Genomic DNA, 12,220 nt, shown 5'->3' with positions numbered 1-12,220 from the left:
TTCTTTCACATTATTTTTTGAGTTTGTTTTAGTGGAATAGTGATTTTTTTTAAAAGATTTTATTTATGTATTTGAGAGGCAGAGTTACAGCCAGACAGAGGGAAAGATTTTCCATCCGTTGGTTCATTCACCTAATGGCTGCAACAGCCGGAGCTGGGCTGACCCAAAGCCAGGAGCCAGGTGCTTCTTCTGGGTCTCCCACATGGGTGCAGGTGCCCAAGGACTTGGGCCATCTTCTACTGCTTTCTCAGGCCATCAGCACGGAGCTGGATTGGGAGTGGAATGGCCAGGACGTGAACCAGCACCCACATGGGATGCTGGCACTGCAGGTGGAGGCCTAGCCTACTATGCCACAGTGCTGGCCACAGAATAATGATTTTATAAGCCATATTATCCTATATACTCCTAAAGGAACAGCTATATAACTTTCTTTAATTTGTGTCTGTGGAATGAAGAGTCATAAAACTCTTCATTTCTTAAAGAGTAGGGTATGAGTATTTAGCAGCATAAAGGATACTAAAACATACCAGGTACTTAAAAAAAGTTTGTAGAAAATGGAATTAAAAGATAAGTTCATTTTGATGCAGGAGAAAAATGCCTATTATTTCATAACATACATTTTTCATGAACTTTTTTGGGGTCAAAATCTCCTGAGGGCCAGTACTGTGGAATAGTAGCTTAAGCCTTTGTCTTTTTGCATCAAAATAAACTTACCTTTTAATTCCATTTTTCTGGAAACTGTTTGAAGTGCCCTAATATCAGTAGATAGCAGTGTAGGTGCTGCTGTTTGAAGTTATTACTGCTGTGGCACGTGAAAATGAACCTGGTTAGTAGACTGTATTGATTAGTGTCTCTTGAGTTAAAGGTAATAAGATATCTTCATGTGAACTTCTAGATGACATTCTGTTGAATAGGATTTCTTTTTTGTTTTGTTTACTTTTTGACTAGTCAGCATTTTAAAAAAATGACGTCTGTTTTTAGGCAATTTAAAACCTTTATCAAAAATTTACATCTCATTCATATAAATATTGTAATTAAAATCAGTATTTAAAAATAAATTTTCTGTGAATTTTTTTAAAAAAGACAAAGAGAGATCTTCCATCCTCTGGTTCACTCTCCAAATGGCCACAATGCACTGGGTTGGGCCAGGCCAAAACCAGGAGCTTCATCTGGGTTTCCCATATCAGTTTATGGGTCCAAGCACTTGGACTGTTCTCTTCTGCTTTCCTAGGCGCATTAGCAGGGAGCTGGATCAGAACTGGAGCAGCTGGGACTTGATCTGGTGCCCATGTGGGATACTGGCATTGTAGGTGACAGCTTTACCTGCTGTACTACAGGGCTGACCCCTCTGAACTTTTGTTTCAAGACAGATTTACTTGTTTATTTGAAAGGTAAAGTGACAGAGGTAGAGACAGACGTCTTCCTTCTGTTGGTTCACTCCCCAAATGCCCACAGTAGCCAGAGTTGTAACAGGCTGAAGCTTGGAGCCAAGAACTCCATTTGGGTTTCCTAGTTGGTTGTCAGGGGCCAAAGTACTTGAATCTTCATCTGTTGCCTCCCAGGATGCATTAGCAGGAAGCTGGTACACAGAGAGGCCAGGACTTGCACCCTGCTAAGGGATGCTGACTTCCAGGAGGCTACATCACTCACTAGTTGTTGACGTACTATGTATGTGTAACATACTATGTATGTTGTTGGTTTGTGAATAGGTGACCGATGGTTATTTAATTTTAAAATTTTATTTATTTGAAAGACAGACAGAATTCCCATCCACTAGTTCACTCCCCAAATGCCTGCAGTGGTGAGGACTGAAGTCAGGAGCCAGGAACTGAATCTAGGTCTCTAGTATGGGTGGCAGGAGGGCCATCATGGCTACCTCACAGGTTCTGTGTTGATAGGAAACTGGAGCCATAAGTCACAGCCAAAAATCAAACCCAGGCATTTCAGTGTGGGACATAGGCAGCTTTTAAAATAAAAGTTATTTATTTTCATTGTTGAAAGGCAAAGAGAAAGAGATAGATGGAGAGAGTTCATTCCCCACATGCCTAAAGCAGCCACAGCTGGGCCAGATCAAAATCAAGAGTCTAGATCTCAATCCAGGATTCCTGTGTAGGTGGCAGGGACCCAAGTACTTAGGAGCCATTATCTGCTCACTTCTTCTACTGTGTACATTAACAGGAAACTGAATTGAAAGTGGAGTAGCTGGAACTTGAACCAGGCACTCTGATGTGGGATGTGGCCATACCAAGGCCTGCTGTAGTTGCCAATATCCTATCCTAAGCCACTAGACTACATGCTCACCCCAACAAACATTTACTTTAAAATAGTTCGTAGATGGCGATTGTATTGATGCTTTTAATCTGAAGTCTAGCAGACTGTTAGCCTACCATGGTGACTTCTGTATTAGAATATACTGAAGGTTGATGATGACTCGCTGGAAAATGGCAGATTTTGATCAGCAAATTATTCAGAGTAGTGTTAAAAAGCATGGTGTTTCAATCCAGTGGGATAATTTGGAAACTGGTATTTTTGTATGTAAGAATGCAGTTGCCATTATAGTGAACATTTAAAAGAGAAGTCAAGTTATTTCTTCTTTTGTTTCTGATGGTACCAGAAGTTGTGATGACATTATAGTTAGCAGATTATTTCCGAATTTACTCTGGTGCATGCATTTATATATATAGTTATCTGGTAAATATGCAACCCTTTCCCTGTAGTTCTCCAGGTAATAGAAATCTCAAATGCAATTCAATAATCTTCTTGTTCTGATAGACAAGCAAAAGCTGGATCACTTACCAGTAACTGGAGTTCTCCTATTGGGTAATCTCCACAGATCCACATTCTTTGAAGTTATTGTGAATGCCTCGAGGACCGAGGGACCGTTGCAATTTCCAATTTCAGGAAGGTAAGCAAGTGCGCTGAAGCATGTCTCTAGCATCTCCCAATCTCTCCCCAACTCTCTGACATGTGCGTCTGTACTGCATGCCCCTCAGTTCCGGTGGCCGCCGTCAGAAGAGTCTCAGGCTGCACCGAGGGCGCGAGAGTGGATCTGTGAGGCAAAGACCCAATAGGAGAACTCCAGGTCCTGGTAAGTGGTCCAGTTCTCACAGACTTGACGTGTGTTTTCTCACGTTTCTTCTCTTCAGAAGGCGTTTGTTTAATTGTAAAAAATGAAAGTTGTTTGGCATGGCTTCTTTTGTATGTTTGATGAGGATTATGGAAATTATTATATGGATGATAATAGATGTGTGAGTAAAAAGCAGTGTTTTTGTTGTTGTTGTTGTTGTTGTTTTTTTGGACAGGCAGAGTGGACAGTGAGAGACAGAGACAAAGGTCTTCCTTTTTGCCGCTGGTTCACCCTCCAATGGCCGCTGCGGCCAGCACATCTCGCTGATCCGAAGCCAGGAGCCAGGTGCTTCTCCTGGTCTCCCATGCGGGTGCAGGGCCCAAGGACTTGGGCCATCCTCCACTACCTTCCCGGGCCATAGCAGAGAGCTGGCCTGGAAGAGGGGCAACCGGGATAGAATCCGGCGCCTCAACCAGGACTAGAACCCGGTGTGCCAGCGCCGCAAGGCGGAGGATTAGCCTGTTAAGCCACAGCGCCGGCCAAAAAGCAGTGGTTTTAAAGTGTGTTATTTAGGGCCGGCGCCGTGGCTCAACAGGCTAATCCTCCGCCTAGCGGCATCGGCACACTGGGTTCTAGTCCTGGTCGGGGTGCCAGATTCTGTCCCGGTTGCCCCTCTTCCAGGCCAGCCCTCTGCTATGGCCCGGGAGTGCAGTGGAGGATGGCCCAAGTGCTTGGGCCCTGCACCCCATGGGAGACCAGGAGAAGCACCTGGCTCCTGCCTTCGGATCAGCGCAGTGCGCCGGCCGCGGCGGCCATTGGAGGGTGAACCAACGGCAAAGGAAGAACTCTCTCTCTCTCGCTCTCTCTTGCTCTCTCTCTCTCTCTCTCTCACTATCCACTCTGCCTGTCAAAAATATAAAAAAATAAAAAATAAAGTGTGTTATTTATATAGTAACAGTTTCTAAAAAAATGTATGTTTACTAGCTTTAGGTAACAGTATGATAGTTATAAAGCAAAGTAGGGGGAAGCTGTGGTTGAGTTATTTCATAAATGTTTTTATGGTGTTTCTTTTATTCAAGTGAATCCTCAGGCTTTAGAATTTGGGGGGGAAGCCATTGTAATCCATAAGCTGTACTTTGGAAATTTATATTCATTAAATAAAAGTTTTAAAAAAAAAGAATTTGTGTACATTCCAGATTTAGTGAGATTCTGTTCAAGTGGCAAACTTGTGCTGAACAGAAAAAACAGTTTTAAAGTACTTAATGATACGGTTTCCAGTGTACCTTTTAACTTGACTGCAGGTATACTGAAAAGAGAGTTTAGGGTATGGTACAATTACATTTGCACTTCCTTGTTTGTAAATGCAAGGGCTTATTGGTGGTGAAGTGTGGCAGAATTGGTTCAGTTTGAGCTCTCTGATCCTGCAGGCTTCAGATAAGGAATGTATTGAGTTGCCTTATAAATGTTACAATTGCAATGTTTCTTGTTTTTCTCTCCAACTCTACTACTTTTAAAGCATTACCATTGCTACTTTTTTTTTTTTTTGGAGATTTATTTATTTAATTGAAAGGCAGAGTTACAGAGAGGCAGAGGCAGAGAGACAGAGAAAGAGAGAGAGAAAGGTCTTCCATCTGTTGGTTCAGTCCCCATATGGCCACAGTGGCTGGACCTGCGCTGATCCGAAGCCAGGAGCCAGGAGTTTCTTTCAGGTCTCCCACATGGGTGCAGGGGCCCAGGGACTTGGACCATCTTCCACTTCATTCCCAGACCATAGCAGAGAGCTGGATCAGAAGTGGAGTAGCCAGGATTCAAACCGGTGCCCATATAGGATGCAGGCACTGCAGGTGGCGGCTTCACCTGCTACACTACAGCACTAGTGCTGACCGTTAATACTTTTAAAAGAGCGTTTTCATCGATGGATCCTGCAGTGGCACCTTTTTACAACTGTTTTCAAAAAATCTCACCTGTTTGCCAAGTATTCAGTGCCTCTCATAGTCCAGTTCCATCTCATTTACCCAGCCTTGATTTTCTTCTTTGAAACTTTTTTGTTTTGGGATAGTTGTCCTATTTGTCCTTTGATTTCTGCTTTTCCCATTTTCTTCATATGACCCTCTGTTCATGCAGCTGTCTCTTTGGTCCATTTATGCCAGCATCTTTGTCAGCCCAGCTTCCTCAGTGGAGGAGTGGGGTTTCTGTGAAATTGCATTATTTCCTGAAACATGCTTTGTATAGTGTGCAGCAGCTTGCTAAATGCTCATGTTAGCTTGTGTTTGACTAGTTACTGTAGTTATCTGTGTGACAGTTTAGCCTCAGATATTACCTCCAGGTTGTTTTGCTATTTTTAAGATGCATGTAAAACTCTTGGCCAGTGCCGCGACTCACTAGGCTAATCCTCTGCCTGCGGCACTGGCACCCCGGGTTCTAATCCCTATTGGGGTGCCGGATTCTGTCCCATTTGCTCCTCTTCCAGTCCAGCTCTCTCCTGTGGCCCGGGAGTGCAGTGGAGAATGGCCCAGGTTCTTGGGCCCTGCACAAGCATGGGGGACTAGGAGGAAGCACCTGGCTCCTGGCTTTGGATCAGCGCAGCTCGCTGGCCGCAATGTGCCAGCCATAGCAGCCACTTGGAGGGTGAACCAACGGAAAAAGGAAGACCTTTCTTTCTCTCACTGTCCATCTGCCTGTCAAAAATAAATAAATAAATAAATAAAACTTCAAGCTGGGTTGTAGGTTCTTTGAGAGCAAGGATAGAATTTTATAGTATTTTTTTAAAAAAAGATTAATTTATTCATTTATTTGGAAGGTAGAGTTACTGAGAAGCAGAGGCAGAGAGTGAGAAGTCTTCTATCTGCTGGTTCACTCCACAAGTGGATGCAACAGCCAGAGCTGAGCCAATCTGAAGCCAGGAGCTTCTTCCAGGTCTCCCACTTGGGTGCAAGGGCCAAGGACTTGAGCTGTCTTCTGCTGCTTTTCCAGGCCCTAACAGAGAGCTGGATCAGAAGTGGAACAGCTGGGACTCAAACCGGTGCCCGTATGGGATTTTTGGTGCCATAGGTAGATGCTTAGCCCATTATACCACAGCAACGGCCCTAGAATTTTATACTTTTAAAAAATCTTACTCTGTTCTTAACATCAGTGACTGAAATTATATTCACAGAAAAACTTAATTTTTCACATAGATTCGTGACTATACTTACTAGTTTTTTCATGTTTAAAGCAGGTCTATTTGGCTCATCAGTCCTATTTTACTATATATATATATATATATATATATATATATATTTTTTTTTTGTAAAAACACCATTTTCCCTTTAAACCTTGTAGAATTTGGACATTCTGGTACAACTGGTTGAGTGGTGCTTGGGTCCCCTGTGTCCCATATGGGAGTGTGTGGTTTGAGTCCTGGCTAATGCTCTTCCTATCCCAGCTCCTGCTGAAGTTGTCCTAGAAGGCAGCAGACGATAGCTCAGGTGTGTGAGCTCCTGCTCCCCACATGGGAGACCCTGACCTTGCCCAGTCCTGGCTGTTGTTGAGATTTGGGGGTTGAACCTGTGGTTGGAAAATCTTGTTCTCTGTTTTTCCTGTTACTCTGTCTTGCAATGACATAAAAATAAAATTAAAAATTTTTTAAAAGGGATACAGTGAAATTCTAGTTATTTTGTATTATATTAAGTTCTGTGACACAGAATTTTGAGAGTTAATTAGAATGGTTTCACTTTTAAGATTGTTCTCTAGTGTTAGAAAGCAAATTGGAAAGTCATTATATTGAGGAATTTTTTTCATACTGTTTGTTTATTTGAAAGGCAGAGTGACAGGGAGGCCAAGGCAAAGAGAGAAAGGTTCTCCATCTGCTAGCTCACTCCCCAAAAGGCCGCAATGACCAGAGCTGGGCTGATCCAAAGCCAGGAGCCAGGAGTTTCTTCCAGGTCTCCCACGTGGGTACAGGGGCCCAAGCACTTGGGCCATCTTCTACTGCTTTCCCAGGCCATAACAGAGAGCTGGATTGGAAGTGGAGCATCCAGGACTTGAACTGGTGCCAATATGGGATGCTGACACTGCGGGCAGTGGCTTTACCTGCTACACCACAGTGCCAGCCTTTATAATTGAGTTTTGAGATTTGATTATCCTAGAAGCTTCTCGTTTGATTTTCAGAAATGCTTGTCTTTAGGAATAGTTGTTCAATGAAGCAATAAATGAACTCTAAGGTCTCTAAAGGAAGGAAATGCTCTTTGATGAATTGAATGTCACCTTTAAGGAATGAGCCAGTTCAGGTTCTGTCATTAGAGAAGCCAAGATAAAGAACATCTGTTCAGATGACTGCAGTAATACTTTCGAATCTGCTATTGCGTATCAGTGTGATTCTGTTCGTCTGATGGTTTCTTTGGTATGGTACAGTGATCTTCACAATGCCCTTGTTCTTTGGTGATACATGCTGAAATATTTATAAGTAAAGGAGAGATGACACTGTGGCGTAGCAGGTTAAAGCTGCTGCCTGTGGTGCCAGCATCCCATATGGGCACCAGTTCAAGTTCTGGCTGCTCCACTTCCGATCCAGCTCCCTGCTGATGGTTGGGAAAGCAGTGGAGGATGGCCCAAGTCCTTGGGCCCCTGCACCTGAATGGGAGACCTGGAAGAAGCTGGCTTAGAATTCATGCAGCTCTGGCCATTGCAGCCATTTGAAGAGTGAACCAACAGGTGGAAGACCACTCTCTCTGCCTCTGCCTCTCTGTAGAGCTGCCTTTCAAATAAATAAATAAATCTTAAAAAAGAAAAGTTAAGGGTCATGATGGATTCATAAAGGGGTTCAGAAGAAGAGGGTTTGGGTGTTTGGTTCTGGTGTGTGTGTGTGTGTATGTATGTATATGTGTGTGTATATATATATATATATATATATAGAGAGAGAGAGAGAGAGAGAGAGAGAGAGAGAAAGGGAAGGAGGGAGAGAGCGAGCGAGCGAGCAGAGCCATCAGGGCAATGTGGTGGATGTCAGCAGTCTGGAATCTGGGTGAGCAATACATGGGTATCCATTGTGCTTGCAACATTTCTGTGGCTTTGAAATTTAAAAAAAAAAAAAAGCTGTGGAGAAGCTGTTTTAAAAAGCACTTTACTGTGCTTCAGTTTCTCTAATTGCAAAATGGGGATAATAGCACTTGATCTTGGCCTACCTTGGCACAGGCAGGCACAGCAGGACAATGCCTGGCAGAACAGCAGGCACCTGAGCTCTTTAGGAAGTGACTTTGTCATTAAATACGTGCTGTACAGTGGAAGGCTTCACAGAGAACATGTCCTCTGAAAGTGTTCTAGCTTGAAGTGTATCTGTTCCCTTTTAAAATAAAGACCATATGCAGATATGTAACCAGTTGAAATCCAGAAAATGAAAAATCCAGCCAATTTCTCAGCAAGGTGGCCAAGTAGGTAAGACATAGTTGAACAGAGAGGTTTTCAATTTGCAGATAGAAAAGGGAACTTTCCCTGGATGGCTCAAGGAGATGGGGAGAAGAGGAGAGAAGACTGAGACGCCCAGAGACGGCCTGAGGGCTGCAGCGTGGTGTGTAGTTGGACTTTCTGAAGCGCGCACAGCGGATGGTGGAGACCCAAGACTGAGGGAAATGAGGGAGGATTTTCAGTCAGGAAAACCACAGTGGAGGGGCAGGTGTTGTGGCACACTGTGTTTAGCAACTGCTGGGAACGTCAGAGTGCCCAGGTTCAGTTCCCAGCTCTGTTTCTGATTCCAGTTTCCTGCTAATGCGCACCCTGAGAGGCGGTGATGGGCGAAGTGCTTGAGTTCTTCCACCCAAGTGGGAGCCCTAGATGGAGTTCTTCCTCCTGGCTTTAGGAAGTAAACCAGTAGATGAAAGGTACTGCGCATGTGCTGGTCTCTCTTACTCTCTCTGCTTTTCAAATAAATAAATAAATAAATGTATAAAGTCATAGTGGAAATTATAAAATAATTAGAAGTGAATCAGAACAAAAACATTGTATCAAAACTTGAGAGGTGCAAGAAAAATGGTGTTTGGGTATAAATTTTAACCTTAAATGCATGTATTAACTTGAAAAATTGAAAGTAGATATTCAACTCAAAAAACTTACAGGCAGTAAAACTGAAGACAGAAGCAAGAAAGAAGAAATGTTGAAAACATAATTTAGCAGACTAGAAAATAATCAATAAAAACAGAATCATGATAAATCAAAGCTAGTTCTTTTCATTTAATTTTAGAGATACTCATCAAGAAAAACATGACACATATGGTAAAATTTAAGAAGGGGGCATGACTACAAATATAATAGTGATGCAGAACCTCTAAACCTTAAGTTTTAAAAATGAGATGATGGGGGCTGGCGATGTGGTGTAGCAAGTAAAGCTGCCACCTGCAGTGCCAGCATCCCATGTGGGCACTGGTTCAAGTCCCAGCTGCCCCACTTCTGATCTCACTCTCTGCTGTGGCCTGGGATAGAAACAGAAGATGGCCCAAGTCCTTGGGCCCCTGTACCCATGTGGGAGACCCAGAAGAAGCTCCTGGCTCCTGGCTTTGGATCTGCCCAGCTCTAGCCATTGCAACCATTTGGGGAGTGAACCAGTGGATGGAAAATCTCTCTCTCTCTCTCTCTCTCTCTCTCTCTCTCTCTCTCTGCCTCTCTCTCACTCTGCCTTCCAACTAAGTAAATAACATTTTAAAAAATGTTATGGAAAGGTCCAAAAGGAAAAGAGAGAGAGTGTGAGTGTGTTACCTTCCACCTACTGGTGTCCTTCCCAAATTCCTGTATCAGACGGTGATGGGCAAGGCTGAAATTCAGGTTTCCCACATGAATGACAGGAACCTAGTTACTTTGCCATCATCTGTGGCTTCTCAGGGTATGCTTTAGCAGGAATATGGAATTGGACACAGAGCTGGGGCTCAAACTCAAGCACTCTGTCCGATACGGAATACCATCATCCGGAGCAATGTCTTAAATGCTGTGCTAATTGTCTACCCCAAACGGTCCATTTTGTAGGAACAATACTTTCTGAATTTGATAATACTCGAAAAGAAAAATCTAAAGAAACCTAAAATCATTAAAGAAATTGAAGTGGTAATAAATTTCCCCAAGAAGGGTAAGTCTTTTAAAATAATTAATTAATAATAATTAAGCCAGTGCCTTGGTGCTAGCATCCCATGTGGGCGCCAGCTCCAGTCCCAGCTGCACCACTGAACAGTACAGTTCCCTTCTGGAAAGCAGCAGAAAATGGCCCAGGTGCTCGGGCCCCTGCATCCATATGGGAGACCTGGAAGAAGGTCCTGGGCTCCTGGCTTCTGCCTGACTAAACAGTAGCCCTTGCTCATTTGGGGAGTGAACTGGTGAATAGAAGATCCATCCATATGTCCCTCTCTCCCTCCCTCCCTCCTTCTCTACCCCTCCCTCCTTCTCTCCTTCCTTCCATCCCTCTCTCTCCCTCCTTCCCTCCCTCCATCTCTGATCCTCTCTCTCTCTGTTACTCTAATAAATAATAAATAATAAATCTTTAAAACTTAAAAACTTTGAGATATAATTCATATGCCATGCCATTTACTGTTGAAATGTAAAACTCATTGGGTATTACTTTTTTTGCAGAGTAGTGCAGTGATTGCCACAGTCACTTTTAGGATCTTTTCCTCTCCCTAAACTCTTCAGTCTTCAGCATCTGTTAACCTGCTTTGCTTCTGTTTGCCTGTTCAGGACAGTTTGTATGATGGAGCCATACAGCAGGTGGGCTTTTGTGATTGTTTCACTTAGCATAGTTTTCTTAAGGTCTAACCATGTTGTGGCATATAACTGTTCACTCTGCCTTTTTTTTTTATTAATAATTACTTATTTATTTGAAAGACAGAGTTAGAGAGAGAGAGAGAGAGAGAGAGAGAGAGAGGTGTCTTACATTCTGTTGGTTCACTCCCCAAATGACTGCAACGGCCAGAGCAGAGAGCTGGATTGGAAGAGGAGCAGCTGGAACTCCCAGCTGGCTCCCGTGTGGGATGCCAGCACTGCAGTCTGGGGCTGTAACCTGCTGCACCACAGCACCAGCCCCCACTCTGCCTTATTGTGGCCAGTGGTAGACCGTTGTATGTGTATGTGTCATGCTTTGTTTGTTCTCCAGTTGGTGGGTATTTGGACCATTTCTTGCATCATGCCAATTATAAATCACCCTTCTAGGAGCCTTGTGTACAAGTTACTGTGTAGGTGTGTTCTCATTTCTTTTGAGTGTATCCTGGGAGCCCTATTGCTGCTGCTTATTTTTGAGGCCCCACCTGACACGTCCCTCAGTGGCTGTACCATTTCCTTTCCTTCCATGCCCTCACCATCACTTTCTTGTTCTTGGCTTTTTGATGATTGCCATCCTTGTTTGTGAGAAGTGGTGTCAGAAGAAATAGTTTTATATTTTTAAAAGATTTATTTATTTGAAGTCAGAGTTACAGAGAGAGGGAAAGAGAGAAAGAGGGAAATCTTCCATTTGCTGGTTCACTTCCCAGATGGCCACAACAGCCAGGGCTGGGCCAGGCTGAAGCCAGGACCAGGAGCTTCATCTGAGGCTCCTGTGTGGATGGCAGGGGCCCAAGTATTTGGGCCATCTTCAGCTGCTTTTCCCAGGCTGTTAGCAGGGAGCTGGATTAGAAGTGGAGCAGCCAGGCCACAGCCATGAAATGGAACCCATATAGGATGCTGATGTTGCAGGCCATGGCTCTGCCTGCTGTACCAGAAGGCTGGCCCTGAAGGAATAGTTTTAACTGTGATATTTGCATTCATAATTTCAGTTACACTGTAGGATAATTCCAATGTTATATAAATTGGCTGAGAAGATAGAAAAAGAAGGAAAGTTACCTGACTGTGAACAGACAAATTTAGTCTTGAAACCTAGACTAAGAATATTCAAGGGAGATATTTCACATTCCATTGTATTTATGAACATATGCATTTTTTTTTTTATTTGACAGGTAGAGTTAGACAGTGAGAGAGACAGAGAGAAAGGTTTTCCCTCCATTGGTTCACCCTCCAAATGGCTGCCACGGCCGGCGCACTGCGCAAATCTGAAGCTAGGAGCCAGGTGGCTCCTCCTGGTCTCCCATTTGGGTGCAGGGGCCCAAGCACCTGGGCCATCCTCTACTGTCTTCCCAGGCCACAGCAGAGAGCTGGACCGGAAGAGGA

At 43.7% G+C, this 12,220-nt stretch overlaps 1 protein-coding gene across 2 annotated transcripts in view; it reads left to right on the top strand.

The window, feature by feature from the left end:
- The window catches only part of YAF2 (YY1 associated factor 2), a 73,219-nt gene that overhangs the window by 27,188 nt on the left and 33,811 nt on the right, over positions 1-12,220 (top strand). Inside the window, exons 3-4 of one of the 2 annotated variants that reach the window (XR_009866258.1) lie at positions 2,834-2,905; positions 2,994-3,088. The exons of the other annotated variant lie outside the window; for it this stretch is intronic. The gene's annotated coding sequence lies outside the window, so the exon portion shown is untranslated. The remainder of the gene's footprint in view (positions 1-2,833; positions 2,906-2,993; positions 3,089-12,220) is intronic. 2 annotated transcript variants of the gene reach the window in all.

This window comes from Lepus europaeus, chromosome 6, assembly GCF_033115175.1.
Source record: "Lepus europaeus isolate LE1 chromosome 6, mLepTim1.pri, whole genome shotgun sequence".
NCBI classification, from domain to species: domain Eukaryota; kingdom Metazoa; phylum Chordata; class Mammalia; order Lagomorpha; family Leporidae; genus Lepus; species Lepus europaeus.
The sequence above is the reverse complement of the archived record's forward strand: the minus strand, read 5'-3'. Positions and strand labels throughout refer to the sequence as shown.